Consider the following 26,192-nt stretch of genomic DNA (forward strand, 5'->3'; position numbering starts at 1 on the left):
GCCCCTCCTCCAGACTCCTCTAAGCCCTCCTCCAGACTCCTCTAAGCCCTCCTCCTCCTCCAGACTCCTCTAAGCCCTCCTCCTCCTCCAGACTCCTCCAAACTCCTCTCAGCCCTTCTCCTCCTCCAGACTCCTTTGTCCTCCTCCATCTGACTCCTCCATCCCCCACCGTCCCTCTCCGCTTCCTTCAGACTCCTCTCCCTGACTTCTCTGTCCCCTCCAGACTCCTCTCTCCACTTCTCCCCCCCCCCCCCAATATCCTGTCCTCTCATCTTCCAGAAGACTCCTCCGTCTCCTCCTTCAGACTCCTCTCTCACTCTTCTGTCCTCCTGCTCCTCTTTCCCCTCAGTCCTCCTCCTCCAGACCCTTCTGTCCTCCTGCTCCTCTTTCCCCTCAGTCCTCCTCCTCCAGACCCTTCTGTCCTCCTGCTCCTCTTTCCCCTCAGTCCTCCTCCTCCAGACCCTTCTGTCCTCCTGCTCCTCTTTCCCCTCAGTCCTCCTCCTCCAGACCCTTCTGTCCTCCTGCTCCTCTTTCCCCTCAGTCCTCCTCCTCCAGACCCTTCTGTCCTCCTGCTCCTCTTTCCCCTCAGTCCTCCTCCTCCTCCTCCACCAGGCTCCTCTTTCCCCTCTGTCCTCCTCCTCCTCCACCAGGCTCCTCTTTCCCCTCTGTCCTCCTCCTCTTCCACCAGGCTCCTCTTTCCCCTCTGTCCTCCTCCTCCTCCACCAGGCTCCTCTTTCCCCTCTGTCCTCCTCCTCCTCCACCAGGCTCCTCTTTCCCCTCTGTCCTCCTCCTCCTCCACCAGGCTCCTCTTTCCCCTCTGTCCTCCTCCTCCTCCACCAGGCTCCTCTTTCCCCTCAGTCCTCCTCCTCCAGACCCTTCTGTCCTCCTGCTCCTCTTTCCCCTCAGTCCTCCTCCTCCAGACCCTTCTGTCCTCCTGCTCCTCTTTCCCCCTCAGTCCTCTTCCTCCAGACCCTTCTGTCCTCCTGCTCCTCTTTCCCCTCTGTCCTCCTCCTCCTCCTCCACCAGGCTCCTCTTTCCCCTCTGTCCTCCTCCTCCTCCTCCACCAGGCTCCTCTTTCCCCTCTGTCCTCCTCCTCCTCCTCCACCAGGCTCCTCTTTCCCATCTGTCCTCCTCCTCCTCCTCCTCCTCCACCAGGCTCCTCTTTCCCCTCTGTCCTCCTCCACCAGGCTCCTCTTTCCCCTCTGTCCTCCTCCTCCAGGCTCCTCTTTCCCCTCTGTCCTCCTCCTCCAGGCTCCTCTTTCCCCTCTGTCCTCCTCCTCCAGGCTCCTCTTTCCCCTCTGTCCTCCTCCTCCTCCTCCTCCACCAGGCTCCTCTTTCCCCTCTGTCCTCCTCCTCCTCCTCCACCAGGCTCCTCTTTCCCCTCTGTCCTCCTCCTCCTCCACCAGGCTCCTCTTTCCCCTCTGTCCTCCTCCTCCTCCACCAGGCTCCTCTTTCCCCTCAGTCCTCCTCCTCCAGACCCTTCTGTCCTCCTCCTCCTCCTCCACCAGGCTCCTCTTTCCCCTCTGTCCTCCTCCTCCTCCACCAGGCTCCTCTTTCCCCTCTGTCCTCCTCCTCCTCCACCAGACTCCTCTCCCCCCCCTCTGTCCTCCTCCACCAGACTCCTCTTCCCCCCCCCCTCTATCCTCCTCCACCAGATTCCTCTTCCCCCCCCTCTGTCCTCCTCCACCAGACTCCTCTTCCCCCCCTCTGTCCTCCTCCACCAGACTCCTCTTCCCCCTCTATCCTCCACCAGACTCCTCTTCCCCCCCTGTCCTCCTCCACCAGACTCCTCTTCCCCCTCTGTCCTCCTCCACCAGACTCCTCTTCCCCCCCCCTCTGTCCTCCTCCACCAGACTCCTCTTCCCCCTCTATCCTCCACCAGACTCCTCTTCCCCCCCCCTCTGTCCTCCTCCACCAGACTCCTCTTCCCCCTCTGTCCTCCTCCACCAGACTCCTCTTCCCCCTCTGTCCCCCTATGTCCTCCTCCACCAGACTCCTCTTCCCCCTCTGTCCTCCTCCACCAGACTCCTCTCCCCCCCCTCTGTCCTCCTCCACCAGACTCCTCTTCCCCCTCTGTCCTCCTCCACCAGACTCCTCTTCCCCCTCTGTCCTCCTCCACCAGACTCCTCTTCCCCCTCTGTCCTCCTCCACTAGACTCCTCTTCCCCCTCTGTCCTCCTCCACCAGACTCCTCTTCCCCCTCTATCCTCCACCAGACTCCTCTTCCCCCCCCCCTCTGTCCTCCTCCACCAGACTCCTCTTTCCCCTCTGTCCTCCTCCTCCACCAGACTCCTCTTCCCCCTCTGTCCTCCTCCACCAGACTCCTCTGTCCCCCTCTGTCCTCCTCCACCAGACTCCTCTGTCCCCCTCTGTCCTCCTCCACCAGACTCCTCTTCCCCCCCTCTGTCCTCCTCCACCAGACTCCTCTTTCCCCTCTGTCCTCCTCCACCAGACTCCTCTTTCCCCTCTGTCCTCCTCCTCCACCAGACTCCTCTTCCCCTGTCCCCCTCTGTCCTCCTCCACCAGACTCCTCTGTCCCCCTCTGTCCTCCTCCACCAGACTCCTCTTCCCCCCCTCTGTCCTCCTCCACCAGACTCCCCTTCCTCCCCCCTCTGTCCTCCTCCACCAGACTCCTCTTCCTCCCCCCTCTGTCCTCCTCCACCAGACTCCTCTTCCCCCTCTGTCCTCCTCCACCAGGCTCCTCTTTCCCCTCTGTCCTCCTCCACCAGACTCCTCTTCCCCCTCTGTCCTCCTCCACCAGGCTCCTCTTTCCCCTCTGTCCTCCTCCACCAGACTCCTCTTTCCCCTCTGTCCTCCTCCACCAGACTCCTCTTCCCCCTCTGTCCTCCTCCACCAGACTCCTCTTCCCCCCCTGTCCTCCTCCACCAGACTCCTCTTCCCCCCCCTCTGTCCTCCTCCACCAGACTCCTCGTCCTCCTCCACCAGACTCCTCTTTCCCCTCTGTCCTCCTCCACCAGACTCCTCTTCCCCCCCCCTCTGTCCTCCTCCACCAGACTCCTCTTTCCCCTCTGTCCTCCTCCACCAGACTCCTCTTCCCCCCCCTCTGTCCTCCTCCACCAGGCTCCTCTTTCCCCTCTGTCCTCCTCCACCAGACTCCTCTTCCCCCTCTGTCCTCCTCCACCAGACTCCTCTTCCCCCTCTGTCCTCCTCCACCAGACTCCTCTTCCCCCTCTGTCCTCCTCCACCAGACTCCTCTTCCCCCTCTGTCCTCCTCCACCAGACTCCTCTTCCCCTCTGTCCTCCTCCACCAGACTCCTCTTCCCCCTCTGTCCTCCTCCACCAGACTCCTCTTCCCCCCTCTATCCTCCTCCACCAGACTCCTCTTCCCCCTCTATCCTCCAGACTCCTCTTCCCCCTCTGTCCTCCTCCACCAGATCATAGCTAGACTTTGTCTGGTAAGATAAATGCAGAATCACAATGTATGAACCTGAATCGCACCTGCAGCAGTGGAAGGGTTACATACATGTAATAAAATCTGCATATTACATTATTGCCTAGACCTGTCCACATTCCAGCTGTGAAATCAGAGGTGGGGGTAAGAAACCATGTGGCATTCATGACGGGAATAATGTCAGCTAATTAAAGGGGAACACCATAGATAATAGCCACCACCAAGGTAAAAAGTTCTCCGCATTGTAGTAATGCTTGTAGTTTAGGATCACGGACGATCATGGAGTTTTTGATGGTTTTCTCGGGCCCCAAAAATAAAATCATTCTTATAGCCCCTAATACGTGTCCAAAACAAGCACCAACCATACGGTCATGGCGCAGGATGGCTGGATCACTCGCACAGTCATTCACACAGACTACACCCCCCTCGGCCCAGTGCTGCCATCTCTCATTGTGACGGAGGAGAGCGCATGTGTTCATGAATGGGGCAAGGAGTCCTGGGACCCCCATGATGGCACCTTCAGGACCCTTTAAGGGTTATGTTCATACTGAGGAATTAGTGCAGAATTATGTGGCGGAATTCCACCCCTGAAATTGATTTGCAATAAGAATTAACCTGTTGGTGTCAATGATGACGGCTAAGGGCGGTGCGGTCCTACAGCTGAAGTATTTTGGCGGCCGCCGTCAGATAGAATCTCTGCTCGCGGAAATGCCATCTGACGGCGGCCGCCAAAACACTTCGGCAGTAGGACTGTATTATGTGTATATTAGACACTATGAGAAGTTTGCTTGTGTGTACATGGACACGGCCTAGGTCTCTGATCTGTAATCTCCCGGGGTTACGTCAGGTCATGTGACCCAGTTGGGTGTAGAGTATAAACTCCTTCCTCTGACTATTTAATTTGTTTATATGAAAAATGAATACAGAATAGAGCGATGCATTGTGGGTCAGAGCACACATAATAATAGGCATGCTATCATGTAAAGCAAATAGCTCTTAACCCCTTATGTTCCTGTTTGCCATCGTCTCCTCCATGTCATCTTGTCTGCCTCAGATAATTAGTCCTGTGTGAACTCCACCCAATGATAAGGGATGATTAACCAACAATAATAATTATACATTATAATACTCTCACTGAAGGGAATAGACATTGTAATACTGTCACTGGAGAGAATATACATTATTATACTGTCACTGGAGAGAATATACATTATTATACTGTCACTGGAGAGAATATACATTATAATACTGTCACTGGAGAGAATATACATTATTATACTGTCACTGGAGAGAATATACATTATTATACTGTCACTGGAGAGAATATACATAATACTGTCACTGGAGAGAATATACATAATACTGTCACTGGAGAGAATATACATAATACTGTCACTGGAGAGAATATACATAATAATACTGTCACTGGAGAGAATATACATAATAATACTGTCACTGGAGAGAATATACATAATACTGTCACTGGAGAGAATATACATAATAATACTGTCACTGGAGAGAATATACATAATAATACTGTCATTGGAGAGAATATACATAATAATACTGTAATTGGAGAGAATATACATAATACTGTAATTGGAGAGAATATACATAATACTGTCACTGGAGAGAATATACATAATACTGTCACTGGAGAGAATATACATTATTATACTGTCACTGGAGAGAATATACATTATTATACTGTCACTGGAGAGAATATACATATTATACTGTCACTGGAGAGAATATACATTATTATACTGTCACTGGAGAGAATATACATTATTATACTGTCACTGGAGAGAATATACATTATAATACTGTCACTGGAGAGAATATACATTATTATACTGTCACTGGAGAGAATATACATTATTATACTGTCACTGGAGAGAATATACATTATAATACTGTCACTGGAGAGAATATACATTATTATACTGTCACTGGAGAGAATATACATTATTATACTGTCACTGGAGAGAATATACATTATTATACTGTCACTGGAGAGAATATACATTATAATACTGTCACTGGAGAGAATATACATTATTATACTGTCACTGGAGAGAATATACATTATTATACTGTCACTGGAGAGAATATACATTATAATACTGTCACTGGAGAGAATATACATTATTATACTGTCACTGGAGAGAATATACATTATTATACTGTCACTGGAGAGAATATACATAATAATACTGTCACTGGAGAGAATATACATAATAATACTGTCACTGGAGAGAATATACATAATAATACTGTCACTGGAGAGAATATACATAATAATACTGTCACTGGAGAGAATATACATAATACTGTCACTGCAGAGAATATACATCATAATACTGTCACTGGAGAGAATATACATCATAATACTGTCACTGGAGAGAATATACATAATACTGTCACTGGAGAGAATATACATAATAATACTGTCACTGGAGAGAATATACATTATTATACTGTCACTGGAGAGAATATACATCATAATACTGTCACTGGAGAGAATATACATCATAATACTGTCACTGGAGAGAATATACATAATACTGTCACTGGAGAGAATATACATAATAATACTGTCACTGGAGAGAATATACATAATAATACTGTCACTGGAGAGAATATACATAATAATACTGTCACTGGAGAGAATATACATAATAATACTGTCACTGGAGAGAATATACATAATAATACTGTCACTGGAGAGAATACCGTATATACTCAAGTATAAGCCGACCCGAATATAAGCCGAGGCCCCTAATTTCACCCCAAAAACCCAGGAAAAGTTATTGACTCGACTATAAGCCTAGGGTGGGAAATACATCAACCCCCCATGTAATCATCCAGACCCCCGTCATCATCCAGACCCCCCGTCATCATCCCCTGTCAATCCCTTCATCAGTGGTATTCAACCTGCGGACCTCCAGATGTTGCAAAACTACAACTCCCAGCGTGCCCGGAGACCACTGTGCCTTTGTCATCATCCAGACCCCCCCCCCCCCTTTAGTTTTCTACTCACCTCCCCTCGGTGGAAAGGAAGGGTGAGCAGGTCCGAGCCATCTATGCTGCAGGGACCGTCCGGTGGGGAGGGTTAGTCGTTCCAGGCTGTCCATTTTCACCGGGGGGGGGGGCCCCTCTTCTCCGCGCTCCGGGCCGGCCCCGGACTAGTGATGTTGCCTTGACGACGACGCACAGGGACATTCATGCGGGGCCCCCTGGTGAAAATGGACAGCCCGGAACGACTAACCCTCCCCACCAGACGGTCCCTGCAGCATAGATGGCCTGGAACAGCTCATCCTTCCTTCCCACCGAGGAAAGGTGAGTAGAAAACTAAACGGGGGGTCAGGATGATGACGAAGGCTGCAGTTGTCTTCAACCTGTGGACCTCCAGAGGTTTCAAAACTACAACTCCCTGCATGCCCGGACAGCCGATGGCTGTCCAGGCATGCTGGGAGTTGTAGCTTTGCAACATCTGGAGGTCCGCAGGTTGAAGACCACTGAGAAGGGATTGACAGGTGGAGAGTTCACTCGAGTATAAGCCGAGGGGGGCGTTTTCAGCACGAAAAATCGTGCTGAAAAACTCGGCTTATACTCGAGTATATACAGTATACATAATAATACTGTCACTGGAGAGAATATGCATTATACTGTCACTGGAGAGAATATACATAATAATACTGTCACTGGAGAGAATATACATTATAATACTGTCACTGGAGAGAATATACATTATATTACTGTCACTGGAGAGAATATACATCATATTACTGTCACTGGAGAGAATATACATCATTATACTGTCACTGGAGAGAATATACATCATACTGTCACTGGAGAGAATATACATAATAATACTGTCACTGGAGAGAATATACATTATAATACTGTCACTGGAGAGAATATACATTATAATACTGTCACTGGAGAGAATATACATTATATTACTGTCACTGGAGAGAATATACATTATACTGTCACTGGAGAGAATATACATTATATTACTGTCACTGGAGAGAATATACATTATATTACTGTCACTGGAGAGAATATACATAATAATACTGTAACTGGAGAGAATATACATTATTATACTTTCACTATACAGCTACCAATTTTGGACAGGCCGACCATCTAATGTTTGGGGCCTTTAGAAGCTTCTTTCCTGACAGCTGGTATCATAGGGGGATAAAAAGAATCAGCCATGATGAATTACTACGGCCCAACCCTTCTGTTCTTAGAAAAATAGTCTGCCGACAGAGAAGACAGCAAAGGTTAAGAGGAATATGGAGGAGGAAGGGACAGAGGAGCCATGAGGAGAAGGAGGAAAGGACAGAGGAGCCTGGAGAAGGAGGAAGGGACAGAGGAAAGGACAGAGGAGCCTGGAGGAGGAGGAATAAGGGACAGAGGAGCCTGGAGGAGGAGGAATAAGGGACAGAGGAGCCTGGAGGAGGAATAAGGGACAGAGGAGCCTGGAGGAGGAAGAAGGGACAGAGGAGCCTGGAGAAGGAGGAAGGGACAGAGGAAAGGACAGAGGAGCCTGGAGGAGGAGGAATAAGGGACAGAGGAGCCTGGAGGAGGAGGAATAAGGGACAGAGGAGCCTGGAGGAGGAGGAATAAGGGACAGAGGAGCCTGGAGGAGGAGGAATAAGGGACAGAGGAGCCAGGAGGAAGGAATAAGGGACAGAGGAGCCTGGAGGAGGAGGAATAAGGGACAGAGGAGCCTGGAGGAGGAGGAATAAGGGACAGAGGAGCCAGGAGGAAGGAATAAGGGACAGAGGAGCCTGGAGGAGGAAGGAATAAGGGACAGAGGAGCCTGGAGGAGGAAGGAATAAGGGACAGAGGAGCCTGGAGGAGGAAGGAATAAGGGACAGAGGAGCCTGGAGGAGGAAGGAATAAGGGACAGAGGAGCCTGGAGGAGGAAGGAATAAGGGACAGAGGAGCCTGGAGGAGGAAGGAATAAGGGACAGAGGAGCCTGGAGGAGGAGGAATAAGGGACAGAGGAGCCTGGAGGAGGAGGAATAAGGGACAGAGGAGCCTGGAGGAGGAATAAGGGACAGAGGAGCCTGGAGGAGGAATAAGGGACAGAGGAGCCTGGAGGAGGAATAAGGGACAGAGGAGCCTGGAGGAGGAATAAGGGACAGAGGAGCCTGGAGGAGGAGGAATAAGGGACAGAGGAGCAATAAGGGACAGAGGAGCAATAAGGGACAGAGGAGCCTGGAGGAGGAATAAGGGACAGAGGAGCCTGGAGGAGGAAGGAGGAAGGGACAGAGGAGCCTGGAGGAGGAATAAGGGACAGAGGAGCCTGGAGGAGGAGGAGGAAGGGACAGAGGAGCCTGGAGGAGGAGGAGGAAAGGGACAGAGGAGCCTGGAGGAGGAGGAGGAAAGGGACAGAGGAGCCTGGAGGAGGAGGAGGAATAAAGGACAGAGGAGCCTGGAGGAGGAGGAGGAGGAATAAGGGACAGAGGAGCCAGGAGGAGGAGGAGGAATAAGGGACAGAGGAGCCTGGAGGAGGAGGAAGGGACAGAGGAGCCTGGAGGAGGAGGAAGGGACAGAGGAGCCTGGAGGAGGAGGAAGGGACAGAGGAGCCTGGAGGAGGAGGAAGGGACAGAGGAGCCTGGAGGAGGAAGGAGGAAGGGACAGAGGAGCCTGGAGGAGGAATAAGGGACAGAGGAGCCTGGAGGAGGAGGAGGAAGGGACAGAGGAGCCTGGAGGAGGAGGAGGAAAGGGACAGAGGAGCCTGGAGGAGGAGGAGGAAAGGGACAGAGGAGCCTGGAGGAGGAGGAGGAGGAATAAGGGACAGAGGAGCCAGGAGGAGGAGGAGGAGGAATAAGGGACAGAGGAGCCTGGAGGAGGAGGAAGGGACAGAGGAGCCTGGAGGAGGAGGAAGGGACAGAGGAGCCTGGAGGAGGAGGAAGGGACAGAGGAGCCTGGAGGAGGAGGAAGGGACAGAGGAGCCTGGAGGAGGAGGAAGGGACAGAGGAGCCTGGAGGAGGAGGAAGGGACAGAGGAGCCTGGAGGAGGAGGAAGGGACAGAGGAGCCTGGAGGAGGAGGAAGGGACAGAGGAGCCTGGAGGAGGAGGAAGGGACAGAGGAGCCTGGAGGAGGAGGAAGGGACAGAGGAGCCTGGAGGAGGAGGAAGGGACAGAGGAGCCTGGAGGAGGAGGAAGGGACAGAGGAGCCTGGAGGAGGAGGAAGGGACAGAGGAGCCTGGAGGAGGAGGAGGAAGGGACAGAGGAGCCTGGAGGAGGAGGAGGAAGGGACAGAGGAGCCTGGAGGAGGAGGAGGAAGGGACAGAGGAGCCTGGAGGAGGAGGAAGGGACAGAGGAGCCTGGAGGAGGAGGAGGAAGGGACAGAGGAGCCTGGAGGAGGAGGAGGAAGGGACAGAGGAGCCTGGAGGAGGAGGAGGAAGGGACAGAGGAGCCTGGAGGAGGAGGAGGAAGGGACAGAGGAGCCTGGAGGAGGAGGAGGAGGAAAGGACAGAGGAGCCTGGAGGAGGAATAAGGGACAGAGGAGCCTGGAGTAGGAGGAGGAATAAGGGACAGAGGAGCCTGGAGGAGGAATAAGGGACAGAGGAGCCTGGAGTAAGAGGAGGAATAAGGGACAGAGGAGCCTGGAGGAGGAATAAGGGACAGAGGAGCCTGGAGGAGGAGGAATAAGGGACAGAGGAGCAATAAGGGACAGAGGAGCAATAAGGGACAGAGGAGCAATAAGGGACAGAGGAGCAATAAGGGACAGAGGAGCAATAAGGGACAGAGGAGCCTGGAGGAGGAGGAGGAATAAGGGACAGAGGAGCCTGGAGGAGGAGGAGGAATAAGGGACAGAGGAGCCTGGAGGAGGAGGAGGAATAAGGGACAGAGGAGCCTGGAGGAGGAAGGGGGAAGGGACAGAGGAGCCATGAGGAGGAAGGGGGAAGGGACAGAGGAGCCATGAGGAGGAAGGGGGAAGGGACAGAGGAGCCTGGAGGAGGGGGAAGGGACAGAGGAGCCTGGAGGAGGAATAAAGGACAGAGGAGCCTGGAGGAGGAGGAAGGGACAGAGGAGCCTGGAGGAGGAGGAAGGGACAGAGGAGCCTGGAGGAGGAGGAAGGGACAGAGGAGCCTGGAGGAGGAGGAAGGGACAGAGGAGCCTGGAGGAGGAGGAAGGGACAGAGGAGCCTGGAGGAGGAGGAGGGGACAGAGGAGCCTGGAGGAGGAGGAAGGGACAGAGGAGCCTGGAGGAGGAATAAAGGACAGAGGAGCCTGGAGGAGGAATAAAGGACAGAGGAGCCTGGAGGAGGAATAAAGGACAGAGGAGCCTGGAGGAGGAATAAAGGACAGAGGAGCCTGGAGGAGGAGGAAGGGACAGAGGAGCCTGGAGGAGGAGGAAGGGACAGAGGAGCCTGGAGGAGGAGGAAGGGACAGAGGAGCCTGGAGGAGGAGGAAGGGACAGAGGAGCCTGGAGGAGGAGGAAGGGACAGAGGAGCCTGGAGTAGGAGGAGGAATAAGGGACAGAGGAGCCTGGAGGAGGAATAAGGGACAGAGGAGCCTGGAGTAAGAGGAGGAATAAGGGACAGAGGAGCCTGGAGGAGGAATAAGGGACAGAGGAGCCTGGAGGAGGAGGAATAAGGGACAGAGGAGCAATAAGGGACAGAGGAGCAATAAGGGACAGAGGAGCAATAAGGGACAGAGGAGCAATAAGGGACAGAGGAGCAATAAGGGACAGAGGAGCCTGGAGGAGGAGGAGGAATAAGGGACAGAGGAGCCTGGAGGAGGAGGAGGAATAAGGGACAGAGGAGCCTGGAGGAGGAGGAGGAATAAGGGACAGAGGAGCCTGGAGGAGGAAGGGGGAAGGGACAGAGGAGCCTGGAGGAGGAAGGGGGAAGGGACAGAGGAGCCATGAGGAGGAAGGGGGAAGGGACAGAGGAGCCTGGAGGAGGGGGAAGGGACAGAGGAGCCTGGAGGAGGAATAAAGGACAGAGGAGCCTGGAGGAGGAGGAAGGGACAGAGGAGCCTGGAGGAGGAGGAAGGGACAGAGGAGCCTGGAGGAGGAGGAAGGGACAGAGGAGCCTGGAGGAGGAGGAAGGGACAGAGGAGCCTGGAGGAGGAGGAAGGGACAGAGGAGCCTGGAGGAGGAGGAGGGGACAGAGGAGCCTGGAGGAGGAGGAAGGGACAGAGGAGCCTGGAGGAGGAATAAAGGACAGAGGAGCCTGGAGGAGGAATAAAGGACAGAGGAGCCTGGAGGAGGAATAAAGGACAGAGGAGCCTGGAGGAGGAATAAAGGACAGAGGAGCCTGGAGGAGGAGGAAGGGACAGAGGAGCCTGGAGGAGGAGGAAGGGACAGAGGAGCCTGGAGGAGGAGGAAGGGACAGAGGAGCCTGGAGGAGGAGGAAGGGACAGAGGAGCCTGGAGGAGGAGGAAGGGACAGAGGAGCCTGGAGGAGGAGGAAGGGACAGAGGAGCCTGGAGGAGGAGGAGGAAGGGACAGAGGAGCCTGGAGGAGGAGGAGGAAGGGACAGAGGAGCCTGGAGGAGGAGGAGGAAGGGACAGAGGAGCCTGGAGGAGGAGGAGGAAGGGACAGAGGAGCCTGGAGGAGGAGGAGGAAGGGACAGAGGAGCCTGGAGGAGGAGGAGGAAGGGACAGAGGAGCCTGGAGGAGGAGGAGGAAGGGACAGAGGAGCCTGGAGGAGGAGGAGGAAGGGACAGAGGAGCCTGGAGGAGGAGGAGGAAGGGACAGAGGAGCCTGGAGGAGGAGGAGGAAGGGACAGAGGAGCCTGGAGGAGGAGGAGGAAGGGACAGAGGAGCCTGGAGGAGGAGGAGGAAGGGACAGAGGAGCCTGGAGGAGGAGGAGGAAGGGACAGAGGAGCCTGGAGGAGGAGGAGGAAGGGACAGAGGAGCCTGGAGGAGGAGGAGGAGGAAGGGACAGAGGAGCCTGGAGGAGGAGGAGGAGGAAGGGACAGAGGAGCCTGGAGGAGGAGGAGGAGGAAGGGACAGAGGAGCCTGGAGGAGGAGGAGGAAGGGACAGAGGAGCCTGGAGGAGGAGGAGGAAGGGACAGAGGAGCCTGGAGGAGGAGGAGGAAGGGACAGAGGAGCCTGGAGGAGGAGGAGGAAGGGACAGAGGAGCCTGGAGGAGGAGGAGGAAGGGACAGAGGAGCCTGGAGGAGGAGGAGGAAGGGACAGAGGAGCCTGGAGGAGGAGGAGGAAGGGACAGAGGAGCCTGGAGGAGGAGGAGGAAGGGACAGAGGAGCCTGGAGGAGGAGGAGGAAGGGACAGAGGAGCCTGGAGGAGGAGGAGGAAGGGACAGAGGAGCCTGGAGGAGGAGGAGGAAGGGACAGAGGAGCCTGGAGGAGGAGGAGGAAGGGACAGAGGAGCCTGGAGGAGGAGGAGGAAGGGACAGAGGAGCCTGGAGGAGGAGGAGGAAGGGACAGAGGAGCCTGGAGGAGGAGGAGGAAGGGACAGAGGAGCCTGGAGGAGGAGGAGGAAGGGACAGAGGAGCCTGGAGGAGGAGGAAGGGACAGAGGAGCCTGGAGGAGGAGGAGGAAGGGACAGAGGAGCCTGGAGGAGGAGGAGGAAGGGACAGAGGAGCCTGGAGGAGGAGGAGGAAGGGACAGAGGAGCCTGGAGGAGGAGGAGGAAGGGACAGAGGAGCCTGGAGGAGGAGGAGGAAGGGACAGAGGAGCCTGGAGGAGGAGGAGGAAGGGACAGAGGAGCCTGGAGGAGGAGGAAGGGACAGAGGAGTCTGGAGGAGGAGGAAGGGACAGAGGAGCCTGGAGGAGGAGGAAGGGACAGAGGAGCCAGAGGAGGAAGGGGGAAGGGACAGAGGAGCCAGAGGAGGAAGGGGGAAGGGACAGAGGAGCCTGGAGGAGGAAGGGGGAAGGGACAGAGGAGCCTGGAGGAGGAAGGGGGAAGGGACAGAGGAGCCTGGAGGAGGAAGGGGGAAGGGACAGAGGAGCCTGGAGGAGGAAGGGGGAAGAGGAAGGGACAGAGGAGCCTGGAGGAATGGTCAGAGGAGCCTGGAGGAAAAGGAGGAAGGGACAGAGGAGCAATGGACAGAGGAGGAGGAGGAGGAATGGACAGAGGAGCCTGGTGGAGGAAGGGACAGAGGAGCCTAGATGAGGAGGAGGAAGGGACAGAGGAGCCTAGATGAGGAGGAGGAAGGGACAGAGGAGCCTGGAGGAGGAAGGGACAGAGGAGCATGGAGGAGGAAGGGACAGAGGAGCATGGAGGAGGAAGGGGGAAGGGACAGAGGAGCCAGGAGGAGGAAGGGGGAAGGGACAGAGGAGCCTGGAGGAGTAAGGGGAAGAGGAGGAGGAAGGGACAGAGGATGCCTGGAGAAGGATGAATGGACAGAGGAGCCTGGAGGAGGAAGGGACAGCAGAGCCCGGAGGAGGAGGAGGAGAAAGGGACAGAGGAGCCCGGAGGAGGAGAAAGGGACAGAGGAGCCCGGAGGAGGAGGAATAAGGGACAGAAGAGCCCGGAGGAGGAGGAATAAGGGACAGAAGAGCCCGGAGGAGGAGGAATAAGGGACAGAGGTGCCTGGAGGAGGTGGAGGAATAAGGGACAGAGGAGCCTGGAGGAGGAATAAGGGACAGATGAGCCTGGAGGAGGAATGAATAAGGGACAGAGGAGCCTGGAGGAGGAGGAATAAGGGACAGAGGAGCCTGGAGGAGGAGGAATAAGGGACAGAGGAGCCTGGAGGAGGAGGAGGAATAAGGGACAGAGGAGCCTGGAGGAGGAGGAGGAATAAGGGACAGAGGAGCCTGGAGGAGGAGGAGGAATAAGGGACAGAGGAGCCTGGAGGAGGAGGAGGAATAAGGGACAGAGGAGCCTGGAGGAGGAGGAGGAATAAGGGACAGAGGAGCCTGGAGTAGGAGGAGGAATAAGGGACAGAGGAGCCTGGAGGAGGAATAAGGGACAGAGGAGCCTGCAGGAGGAGGAATAAGGGACAGAGGAGCAATAAGGGACAGAGGAGCCTGGAGGAGGAGGAGAAATAAGGGACACAAGGAGCCTGGAGGAGGAGGAATAAGGGACAGAGGAGCCTGGAGGAGGAAGGGGGAAGGGACAGAGGAGCCTGGAGGAGGAGGAGGAATAAGGGACAGAGGAGCCTGGAGGAGGAGGAGGAATAAGGGACAGAGGAGCCTGGAGGAGGAGGAGGAATAAGGGACAGAGGAGCCTGGAGGAGGAGGAGGAATAAAGGACAGAGGAGCCTGGAGGAGGAGGAATAAGGGACAGAGGAGCCTGGAGGAGGAGGAATAAGGGACAGAGGAGCCTGGAGGAGGAATAAGGGACAGAGGAGCCTGGAGGAGGAGGAGGAATAAGGGACAGAGGAGCCTGGAGGAGGAGGAGGAATAAGGGACAGAGGAGCCTGGAGGAGGAGGAGGAATAAGGGACAGAGGAGCCTGGAGGAGGAGGAATAAGGGACAGAGGAGCCTGGAGGAGGAGGAATAAGGGACAGAGGAGCCTGGAGGAGGAGGAGGAATAAGGGACAGAGGAGCCTGGAGGAGGAGGAATAAGGGACAGAGGAGCCTGGAGGGGGTGGAGGAATAAGGGACAGAGGAGCCTGGAGGGGGTGGAGGAATAAGGGACAGAGGAGCCTGGAGGAGGAATAAGGGACAGAGGAGCCTGGAGGAGGAATAAGGGACAGAGGAGCCTGGAGTAGGAGGAATAAGGGACAGAGGAGCCTGGAGGAGGAATAAGGGACAGAGGAGCCTGGAGGAGGAATAAGGGACAGAGGAGCTTGGAGGAGGAATAAGGGACAGAGGAGCCTGGAGGAGGAATAAGGGACAGAGGAGCCTGGAGGAGGAGGAATAAGGGACAGAGGAGCCTGGAGGAGGAGGAGGAATAAGGGACAGAGGAGCCTGGAGGAGGAGGAGGAATAAGGGACAGAGGAGCCTGGAGGAGGAGGAGGAATAAGGGACAGAGGAGCCTGGAGGAGGAGGAGGAATAAGGGACAGAGGAGCCTGGAGGAGGAGGAATAAGGGACAGAGGAGCCTGGGGGAGGAGGAATAAGGGACAGAGGAGCCTGGGGGAGGAATAAGGGACAGAGGAGCCTGGGGAGGAGGAATAAGGGACAGAGGAGCCTGGGGGAGGAGGAATAAGGGACAGAGGAGCCTGGGGGAGGAGGAATAAGGGACAGAGGAGCCTGGGGGAGGAGGAATAAGGGACAGAGGAGCCTGGGGGAGGAGGAATAAGGGACAGAGGAGCTCGATCTATAACTATAAAAAGTATTCTATCAAGCTCTAGATTATGCTCCGAGCTCCTAGGGTCAAGGAGGTGGTGCTGAGCTGCAGAAGGACGAGTGTGGTTACCGGACCAACCGAGGCAATTAATACACGACCTGTGTAATTCCAATAACAACCCCAGGTGGGCTCCACTATCTTTGTGCCCCTGCACATAAAGCACTGCCCTGACTGATCTGACGGCTCCATGCTGGAAGCTGACCCCTGTGCCTCAGTCAAGGAGCCGCTCAGCCCCTCCTCCATGACACTTTAGCTCGGAGCATGATCTAGAGATGACAGATTCCCTTTAATCCCCCCAACTTTACTGCACCTGGTGCCATATCACAAGGAGGGAAAGGACTAACACTTGTGAAGGGGAAAGGGTTAATGCAGTGAATAACTGAGAAGCAGGTAAAGGGGTTAATATGGAGTCATTATGACCAGCAGGGGAAGGGTTACTATTACATGTGTATAACATGGGCACTTGGCGCAGGAATGCCCTGTTGATTTTGGGCTCGGTGATGGGAGGCGACCAGCTGCACCCACCCGGGCACATTCCTAGGGTTCAGGGGCGACACCCAACGGCCTGAGGACGGGCGAGAGATGAATGCAGGACAGGACGCAGGGGGCAATGCCCAGGTCTGCTGGGGTCAGGCGGACATTCCCTGTGTTATATACTACATAGATGGTATACAGCAGGGCAGGTAGCGCTGTCAGCGGGCGGTCTCTGCGGCAGCCGCTATAATGACCGGCCATGGTGGGAATGGAGACAGCACGATGTTATTATAAACATTAGGTGTCAATGGGAACAATGTCAGTGGGAGTCATCACCCGCCTGACAGGCCTCACCCCGCTCAGCTATGCCAACATCCTACAGACGGGACGGAGAACCAGCCCAGACCTGCGCCACAACACGTCCCAACCACAACCCGGGGCCAAATACGGCCGGACACGGGCCCCAACACCCCTCTGATCATTACAGTGTATGAATGACACCTACATATACCGCAGAGGAGTAGTCACAGGACGGCAGCGATGAGATGAAGACACTTTGGGGGAGATTTATCAAAACCCGTCGAGAGGAAAAGTTGCTGAGTTGCCCATAGCAACCAATCAGATCGCTTCTTTCCTTTTTGAAAAGGCCTCTGATTGGTCGCTATGGGCAACTCAGCAACTTTTCCTCTGGACGGGTTATGATAGATCTCCCAAAATTAATATTGTTGCAATTAAAAAATAAATATATGTAACCAAATGTAATGTAACTTTAATGGAGGTGGAGCTGCCCTTTAAGGTTACCCCACCCCAAACTACTGGAAGGCCCGGTCCATGGAGTAGACACCGCACCCAGCACTGGAAGAAGGATCCGAGAATGTGAGGAATGTGAAGAGCGGAGCGAGAAATAACAGAGTGTCCCTTCACAGCGGTGTATGAGCCCCGCCCCCTGTATGACATCACTGATATAATGACATGTGATCACTGCCCTGCCCCCTGTATGACATCACTGATATAATATGACATGTGACCACAGCCCCGCCCCCTGTATGACATTACTGATATAATATAATAGTAATATAATGACATGTAATCACAGCCCCGCCCCCTGTATGACATCACTGATGTAATAATATGACATGTAATCACAGCCCCGCCCCCTGTATGACATCACTGATATAATAGTAATATAATGACATGTGATCACAGCCCCGCCCCCTGTATGACATCACTGATATAATAGTAATATAATGACATGTGATCACAGCCCCGCCCCCTGTATGACATTACTGATATAATATAATAGTAATATAATGACATGTAATCACAGTTCCGCCCCCTGTATGACATCACTGATGTAATAATATGACAAGTAATCGCAGCCCCACCCCCTGTATGACATCACTGATGTAATAATATCATGACATGTAATCACAGCCCCGCCCTCTGTATGACATCACTGATATAATATAATAGTAATATAATGACATGTGATCACAGCCCCACCCCCTGTATGACATCACTGATGTAATAATATCATGACATGTAATCACAGCCCCACCCCCTGTATGACATCACTGATATAATAGTAATATAATCACATGTAATCACAGCCCCGCCCCCTGTATGACATCACTGATATAATATAATAGTAATATAATGACATGTGATCACAGCCCCGCCCCCTGTATGACATCACTTATGTAATAATATCATGACATGTGATCACAGCCCCGCCCCCTGTATGACATCACTTATGTAATAATATAATGACATGTGATCACAGCCCCGCCCCCTGTATGACATCACTGATATAATAGTAATATAATGACATGTGATCACAGCCCCGCCCCCTGTATGACATCACTGAATATAATAGTAATATAATGACATGTGATCACAGCCCTGCCCCCTGTATAACATCACTGATATGATATAATAGTAATATAATGACATGTGATCACAGCCCCGCCCCCTGTATGACATCACTGATATGATATAATAGTAATATAATGACATGCGAACACAGCCCCGCCCCCTGTATGACATCACTGATATAATATGACATGTGATCACAGCCCCGCCCCATGTATGACATCACTGATATAATATAATAGTAATATAATGACATGTGATCACAGCCCCGCCCCCTGTATGACATCACTGATATGATATAATAGTAATATAATGACATGTGATCACAGCCCCGCCCCCCGTATGACATCACTGATATAATATAATAGTAATATAATGACATGTGATCACAGCCCCGCCCCCTGTATGACATCACTGATATGATATAATAGTAATATAATGACATGTGATCACAGCCCCGCCCCCTGTATGACATCACTGATATAATATAATAGTAATATAATGACATGTGATCACAGCCCCGCCTCCTGTATGACATCACTGATATAATATAATAGTAATATAATGACATGTGATCACAGCCCCGCCCCCCTGTATGACATCACTGATATAATTATGGATAACAATGCAGTGTACAGAACTCTTCCCCATTGTTCCGCTCCTCCCTGCACATTCCTTCCATTCTCTCCCCAGCACTGTCAGTCTTGATGGATCTCAGGCGGTTCCTCCCCACATCTCCTGTTAGTCAGTGACTAGGGTAGGACCCGCACAGCCTGGATGTGGGACAGGATTTTGTGGCATTGACCTTTACTCAGTCAAGTTTATCAGCCGCCCTGGAGTGAAGTGAAAGGACGCATGTCGACACAGGACATGACTGCCCCACCAAGGGAAAGTCCAGAGACTTACACAACATATACTCCGCGCTAAAGATGTCCCCGCAACAATGTAACAGAGGGTCAGCCTCAGATCCCCCATAACAATGTAACAGAGCGTCAGCCTCAGATCCCCCATAACAATGTAACAGAGCGTCAGCCTCAGATCCCCCATAACAATGTAACAGAGCATCAGCCTCAGATCCCCCATAACAATGTAACAGGGCATCAGCCTCAGATCCCCCATAACACTGTAACAGAGCGTCATCCTCAGATCCCCCATAACAATGTAACAGAGGGTCATCCGCCTCAGATCCCCGCAACAATGTAACAGAGGGTCATCCTCAGATCCCCATAACAATGTAACAGAGCGTCAGCCTCAGATCCCCATAACAATGTAACAGAGCGTCATCCTCAGATCCCCCATAACAATGTAACAGGTCATCCTCAGATCCCCCATAACAATGTAACAGAGGGTCATCCTCAGATCCCCCATAACAATGTAACAGAGGGTCATCCTCAGATCCCCATAACAATGTAACAGAGCGTCAGCCTCAGATCCCCATAACAATGTAACAGAGCGTCATCCTCAGATCCCCCATAACAATGTAACAGAGCATCAGCCTCAGATCCCCATAACAATGTAACAGAGCATCAGCCTCAGATCCCCATAACAATGTAACAGAGGGTCATCCTCAGATCCCCCATAACAATGTAACAGAGCGTCAGCCTCAGATCCCCCATAACAATGTAACAGAGCATCAGCCTCAGATCCCCCATAACAATGTAACAGAGGGTCAGCCTCAGATCCCCCATAACAATGTAACAGAGCATCAGCCTCAGATCCCCATAACAATGTAACAGAGGGTCATCCTCAGATTCCCCGCAACAATGTAACAGAGCGTCAGCCTCAGATCCCCCATAACAATGTAACAGAGCATCAGCCTCAGATCCCCCATAACAATGTAACAGAGGGTCATCCTCAGATCCCCCATAACAATGTAACAGAGCGTCAGCCTCAAATCCCCCATAACAATGTAACAGGGCATCAGCCTCAGATCCCCCATAACAATGTAACAGAGTGTCATCCTCAGATCCCCCATAACAATGTAACAGAGGGTCATCCTCAGATCCCCCATAACAATGTAACAGAGCGTCAGCCTCAAATCCCCCATAACAATGTAACAGGGCATCAGCCTCAGATCCCCCATAACAATGTAACAGAGGGTCATCCTCAGATCCCCCATAACAATGTAACAGAGCGTCAGCCTCAAATCCCCCATAACAATGTAACAGGGCATCAGCCTCAGATCCCCCATAACAATGTAACAGAGGGTCATCCTCAGATCCCCCATAACAATGTAACAGAGCGTCAGCCTCAAATCCCCCATAACAATGTAACAGGGCATCAGCCTCAGATCCCCCATAACAATGTAACAGAGGGTCATCCTCAGATCCCCCATAACAATGTAACAGAGCGTCAGCCTCAAATCCCCCATAACAATGTAACAGGGCATCAGCCTCAGATCCCCCATAACAATGTAACAGAGTGTCATCCTCAGATCCCCCATAACAATGTAACAGAGGGTCATCCTCAGATCCCCCATAACAATGTAACAGAGCGTCAGCCTCAAATCCCCCATAACAATGTAACAGGGCATCAGCCTCAGATCCCCCATAACAATGTAACAGAGGGTCATCCTCAGATCCCCCATAACAATGTAACAGGGCATCAGCCTCAGATCCCCCATAACAATGTAACAGAGCGTCATCCTCAGATCCCCCATAACAATGTAACAGAGGGTCATCCTCAGATCCCCCATAACAATGTAACAGAGCGTCAGCCTCAGATCCCCCGCAACAATGTAACAGAGGGTCATCCTCAGATCCCCATAACAATGTAACAGAGGGTCATCCTCAGATCCCCCATAACAATGTCACAGAGGGTCATCCTCAGATCCCCATAACAATGTCACAGAGGGTCATCCTCAGATCCCCCGTAACAATGTAACAGAGCGTCATCCTCAGATCCCCCGTAACAATGTAACAGAGGGTCAGCCTCAGATCCCCATAACAATGTAACAGAGGGTCATCCTCAGATCCCCCATAACAATGTAACAGAGCGTCATCCTCAGATCCCCCATAATGTAACAGAGCGTCAGCCTCAGATCCCCCGCAACAATGTAACAGAGGGTCATCCTCAGATCCCCATAACAATGTAACAGAGGGTCATCCTCAGATCCCCCATAACAATGTAACAGAGGGTCATCCTCAGATCCCCCATAACAATGTCACAGAGGGTCATCCTCAGATCCCCCGCAACAATGTAACAGAGGGTCATCCTCAGATCCCCCGTAACAATGTAACAGAGTGTCATCCTCAGATCCCCCATAACAATGTAACAGAGGGTCATCCTCAGATCCCCCATAACAATGTAACAGAGGGTCATTCTCAGATCCCCCATAACAATGTAACAGAGGGTCATCCTCAGATCCCCCATAACAATGTAACAGAGGGTCATCCTCAGATCCCCCATAACAATGTAACAGGGCATCAGCCTCAGATCCCCCATAACAATGTAACAGAGGGTCATTCTCAGATCCCCCATAACAATGTAACAGAGGGTCATCCTCAGATCCCCCATAACAATGTAACAGAGGGTCATCCTCAGATCCCCCATAACAATGTAACAGAGGGTCATCCTCAGATCCCCCGCAACAATGTAACAGAGGGTCATCCTCAGATCCCCCGCAACAATGTAACAGAGGGTCATCCTCAGATCCCCTGTAACAATGTAACAGAGGGTCATCCTCAGATCCCCCATAACAATGTAACAGAGGGTCATCCTCAGATCCCCCATAACAATGTAACAGAGGGTCATCCTCAGATCCCCCATAACAATGTAACAGAGGGTCATTCTCAGATCCCCCATAACAATGTAACAGAGGGTCATCCTCAGATCCCCCATAACAATGTAACAGAGGGTCATCCTCAGATCCCCCATAACAATGTAACAGAGGGTCATTCTCAGATCCCCCATAACAATGTAACAGAGGGTCATCCTCAGATCCCCCATAACAATGTAACAGAGGGTCATCCTCAGATCCCCATAACAATGTAACAGAGAGTCATCCTCAGATCCCCCATAACAATGTAACAGAGGGTCATCCTCAGATCCCCCATAACAATGTAACAGAGGGTCATCCTCAGATCCCCCATAACAATGTAACAGAGCGTCATCCTATGTACAGGCAGGTAAATGTTGCTATAGACCCCAGGCTGTCAGGTGTTCCTGGTTATTCCGGTCCCTCAGGTTTCGGATTTCTGGGGTAAATGTTGAATCAGTCGTATTTTATCCCCGGCTGTAACCATTGCCCCTCCTGGGGTAGATGATGTTGAAGGGGCATTTACTGGACACCACAATATGGCACCAAAAGGGGGGCAACAGGGGATGACGTGAACTGTCACCTCTTACCTGTCACTCCAGGATATATGGCTGCCGTACTGAGAATGAACCGGGATTACAGATATCATGGACAGCTGTAGAGCGGAGATCACAGTATATTCCTGTACAGAGAGGTGGTGGAGATTACAGTATACTCCTGTACAGAGAGGTGGTGGAGATCACAGTATACTCCTGTACAGAGAGGTGGTGGAGATCACAGTGTACTCCTGTACAGAGAGGTGGTGGAGATTACAGTATACTCCTGTGTACAGAGAGGTGGTGGAGATTACAGTGTACTCCTGTACAGAGAGGTGGTGGAGATCACAGTATACTCCTGTACAGAGAGGTGGTGGAGATCACAGTATACTCCTGTGTACAGAGAGGTGGTGGAGATCACAGTATACTCCTGTACAGAGAGGTGGTGGAGATCACAGTATACTCCTGTACAGAGAGGTGGTGGAGATCACAGTATACTCCTGTACAGAGAGGTGGTGGAGATCAGTGTACTCCTGTGTACAGAGAGGTGGTGGAGATCACAGTGTACTCCTGTGTACAGAGAGGTGGTGGAGATTACAGTATACTCCTGTGTACAGAGAGGAGGTGGAGATCACAGTATACTCCTGTACAGAGAGGAGGTGGAGATTACAGTATACTCCTGTACAGAGAGGTGGTGGAGATCACAGTGTACTCCTGTACAGAGAGGTGGTGGAGATTACAGTATACTCCTGTGTACAGAGAGGTGGTGGAGATTACAGTATACTCCTGTGTACAGAGAGGTGGTGGAGATTACAGTATACTCCTGTGTACAGAGAGGTGGTGGAGATTACAGTATACTCCTGTGTACAGAGAGGTGGTGGAGATTACAGTATACTCCTGTGTACAGAGAGGTGGTGGAGATTACAGTATACTCCTGTGTACAGAGAGGTGGTGGAGATTACAGTATACTCCTGTGTACAGAGAGGTGGTGGAGATTACAGTATACTCCTGTGTACAGAGAGGTGGTGGAGATTACAGTATACTCCTGTGTACAGAGAGGTGGTGGAGATTACAGTGTACTCCTGTACAGAGAGGTGGTGGAGATCACAGTATATTCCTGTACAGAGAGGTGGTGGAGATTACAGTATACTCCTGTACAGAGAGGTGGTGAAGATCACAGTATATTCCTGTGTACAGAGAGGTGGTGGAGATTACAGTGTACTCCTGTACAGAGAGGTGGTGGAGATTACAGTGTACTCCTGTACAGAGAGGTGGTGGAGATTACAGTGTACTCCTGTACAGAGAGGTGGTGGAGATCACAGTATACTCCTGTGTACAGAGAGGTGGTGGAGATTACAGTGTACTCCTGTACAGAGAGGTGGTGGAGATTACAGTATACTCCTGTGTACAGAGAGGTGGTGGAGATTACAGTATACTCCTGTGTACAGAGAGGTGGTGGAGATTACAGTATACTCCTGTACAGAGAGGTGGCAGAGAGCGCAGGCCTGCCATGAGACCGTCCACATGTGACAGTAAAGGGCTTCATGGGACTTCCTGCCTCAATATTTTACCATTTCAAGATCTCTGATGACAGTAAATGGGATGTCGTAGTTGTGCTTACACAGCAGAGAGTTTGTTTCACTGTATCAGTGCGGACAATCCTCTGAGCTAAACAGACCGGATGACAGATCTCATAACAAGACCCTCTGTATAGAGAGGCTCCGGAACATGTGACACAGGTGTGGGCAGAAGCTTACCTGTACCAGGAGGGGTCCCCGGGGGCCACAGGTCAGGTGACTGTGCGCTGCAGATACTGAAGGTGGGAGGGTCCTGCAAGACATAAAGCGGGAGAAACGGTGGTCAGTGTATTATTATGGGATGTATTGTTCCCAGTATCAGGTCAGTGTATTATGGGATGTATTGTTCCCAGTATCAGGTCAGTGTATAATGGGATGTAGTATTCCAGGTCAGTGTATTATGGGATGTATTGTTCCCAGTATCAGGTCAGTGTATTATGGGATGTATTGTTCCCAGTATCAGGTCAGTGTATTATGGGATGTATTGTTCCCAGTATCAGGTCAGTGTATTATTATGGGATGTATTGTTCCCAGTATCAGGTCAGTGTATTATGGGATGTATTGTTCCCAGTATCAGGTCAGTGTATTATGGGATGTATTGTTCCCAGTATCAGGTCAGTGTATTATTATGGGATGTATTGTTCCCAGTATCAGGTCAGTGTATTATGGGATGTATTGTTCCCAGTATCAGGTCAGTGTATTATGGGATGTATTGTTCCCAGTATCAGGTCAGTGTATAATGGGATGTAGTATTCCAGGTCAGTGTATTATGGGATGTATTGTTCCCAGTATCAGGTCAGTGTATTATTATGGGATGTATTGTTCCCAGTATCAGGTCAGTGTATTATTATGGGATGTATTGTTCCCAGTATCAGGTCAGTGTATTATGGGATGTATTGTTCCCAGTATCAGGTCAGTGTATTATTATGGGATGTATTGTTCCCAGTATCAGATCAGTGTATTATGGGATGTAGTATTCCAGGTCAGTGTATTATGGGATGTAGTATTCCCGGTCAGTGTATTATGGGATGTAGTATTCCAGGTCAGTGTATTATGGGATGTAGTATTCCAGGTCAGTGTATTATGGGATGTAGTATTCCAGGTCAGTGTATTATGGGATGTAGTATTCCAGGTCAGTGTATTATGGGATGTAGTATTCCAGGTCAGTGTATTATGGGATGTAGTATTCCAGGTCAGTGTATTATGGGATGTAGTATTCCAGGTCAGTGTATTATGGGATGTAGTATTCCAGGTCAGTGTATTATGGGATGTAGTATTCCAGGTCAGTGTATTATGGGATGTAGTATTCCTGATACAAGGTGAGTTATTACACCACTATAAGATTACATCATTCAGCTTTCGGCAGTCTTATTATGATGACATCATCGCTGTTCCTGGTTAGTCGATGATCACCTAATGTATTGTATAGGAGGGGTGTGACCTGCGTCTGATCATCGGGAATAACAGTCAGAAAGGGAACCTGGGGCGGTGAACGCGAGAGGCGGCGGCGCCTGGAACAGTCCGTCCAGTTTCTATACAGTTCAGAACGCGCTTTATTGGGGAGCAGAAAGCTGTGTACGCAGCTTTGTGCAGCTCGTTGCTATGGGTTACAGCGACCATTATGGGATCCACCACCTTGGCGGTGTTGATCTTGGCAGCGGATCAGGCACTAGACTGTAATTTGCTCGGTTATTGCGGTGTACATGTAAACACGAAGAACAAAATGCGGTGACTCAAGATAGGGCAGGGCGCGGTCACGAGGGCGAGAGAACCGTCGCTTTCACCCCGATATTACTTTCACTATGTCTGTGGGATCAGATAATTATGGAGCTGTATATACTACAAACTGCAGAAAATAAAGTGCTGTACGGATCCTGAGTCACATCATGTCTTATCCCCCAGAGGTGCACTCACTATTCTGCTGTTACATCATGTCTTATCCCCCAGAGGTGCACTCACTATTCTGCTGTTACATCATGTCTTATCCCCCAGAGGTGCACTCACTATTCTGCTGTTACATCAGGTCTTATCCTCCAGAGCTGCACTCACTATTCTGCTGTTACATCATGTCTTATCCTCCAGAGCTGCACTCACTATTCTGCTGTTACATCATGTCTTATCCTCCAGAGCTGCACTCACTATTCTGCTGTTACATCATGTCTTATCCTCCAGAGCTGCACTCACTATTCTGCTGTTACATCATGTCTTATCCTCCAGAGCTGCACTCACTATTCTGCTGTTACATCATGTCTTATCCTCCAGAGCTGCACTCACTATTCTGCTGTTACATCATGTCTTATCCTCCAGAGCTGCACTCACTATTCTGCTGTT

General features: G+C 51.8%; 1 protein-coding gene across 3 annotated transcripts in view; it reads right to left on the bottom strand.

Annotated features, from left to right (window-relative positions):
• The window catches only part of EPPK1 (epiplakin 1), a 64,404-nt gene that overhangs the window by 20,110 nt on the left and 18,102 nt on the right, over positions 1-26,192 (bottom strand). For 2 of the 3 annotated variants that reach the window (XM_056554330.1, XM_056554331.1), the window contains exon 2: positions 24,042-24,114. The gene's annotated coding sequence lies outside the window, so the exon portion shown is untranslated. Of the gene's footprint in view, positions 1-16,624; positions 16,697-24,041; positions 24,115-26,192 lie in introns of those variants that run through there. The other variant, XM_056554332.1, reaches the window with a different exon arrangement.

The sequence above is a fragment of the Hyla sarda genome, unplaced genomic scaffold, assembly GCF_029499605.1.
Source record: "Hyla sarda isolate aHylSar1 unplaced genomic scaffold, aHylSar1.hap1 scaffold_67, whole genome shotgun sequence".
Taxonomy (NCBI): Eukaryota; Metazoa; Chordata; class Amphibia; order Anura; family Hylidae; genus Hyla; species Hyla sarda.